Consider the following 1,698-nt stretch of genomic DNA (forward strand, 5'->3'; position numbering starts at 1 on the left):
CTTTTCTAATTGTGTTATTGGGATGCAATCTCAGAGAGGGTTGACCAAGTGCCACCCTGATCAGAATACAATTCTATGGAGGTATTTCACTGGAGAAGAAAAATGGAAGAAACGTCTGCCTGTAAAAAAAAAAAAAAAAAAAAAAAATTAAATTTTATATATATACACACATATACACACACACACACACACACACACACACACACACACACCAGCCTAACCTACTGTACTAACAGCTTAGAGCAGTCCCATATATCACATACACTACATTCTGTCTGTACCCAGTCTTCACAGGGTAAATAAATGCAAAAGAAAAATGATCAGAAATAATTTAGTACAAAGTTTAGTATTTAGTATCACTGATACCAATCTGAATTTGACTTTGTATTGGATCAAAATGGAATTCAATGACATTGCACATCTCGGCCGGCGCAACCACCACGGAGGAGCAGCATAAACATGTTGCACATCCTGGTGGCACCCACCGGTTCATTGTTTTTTGCCATACCTAATGAACATCAAGCCATGAATGAGTCCACCCCTACAGGTTATAAACATGTAATGAAGAGTGATCAGATAAAGTCCCTCTTTTCCAGGAAAATGAACTTATTCCCCCCAAAAAACAATTTCCGCTGCATTTCAGCCCTGCCACAAAAGGACCTGCTGAGATCATTTCAGTGATCCTCTCATTAAACCAGATGAGTGTTGAGGAGCACAAGGCTGGAGATTATTCTGTCATGTTTATTGTGTTTGAATAGCAGACTGGATGCTTTAAAAGAATGATGCTTGGAATCATTGTTCTTCCTCTGTTAACCATAGTTACCTGCAAGGAAACACCTGCGGTCATCATTGTGTTGCATAAAAATGGTCTCACAGGCGAGGATATTGCTGCTACTAAGATTGCACCTAAATCCACCATTTATTGGATCATTTTACATTTACAGCATTTATCAGACACCCTTATCCAGAGCGACTTACAATCAGTATTTACAGGGACAGTCCCCCCTGGAGCAATTTAGGGTTAAGTGGCTTGCTCAGGGACACAATGGTAGTAAGTGGGATTCGAACCCGGGTCTTCTGGTTCATAGGCGAGTGTGTTACCCACTAGGCTACTACCACCCACCCATCAAAAACTTCAGGTGACGTGCAGAAGGCTTCACAGTGCCCCAGAAAGTCCAGCAAGTGCCAGGACCGTCTCCTAAACATGATTTATCTTCAGGATTGGGGTGCTCTGGAATGGCAGCAGGCAGGTGTTAGTGCATCTGTATGCACAGTGAGGCAAAGACCTTTGGAGATTGTCAAGGATTGTCTAGTGCTAAGAAGGGCTGTAAAGAAGCCACTTTTCTCCAAGAAAAACATGAAGAACAGACTGATATTCTGCAAAACGAACATGATTGGACTGAGGAGGACTTTCTTATGAAACTGCTTTCTGATTGTTTGGGGCATCCGGAAATATGATTGTCTGGAGAAGAAAAGGTGAGTGCTACCATCAGTCCTGTCTCATGAAAACAGTAAAGCATCCTGAGACCATTCAGTGGCCTAGTCGGGTGGTAGTGGCCTAGTTGGTACGACACTCGCCTGTGAACCTGGAGACCCAGGTTCAAATCCCGCTTACTACCATCGTGTCCCTGAGCAAGCCACTTAACCCTGAGTGTCTCCAGGGGGGGACTGTCCCTGTAACTACTGACTGTAAATTGC

The sequence above is a fragment of the Denticeps clupeoides genome, chromosome 6, assembly GCF_900700375.1.
Source record: "Denticeps clupeoides chromosome 6, fDenClu1.1, whole genome shotgun sequence".
Classification (NCBI taxonomy): Eukaryota; Metazoa; Chordata; class Actinopteri; order Clupeiformes; family Denticipitidae; genus Denticeps; species Denticeps clupeoides.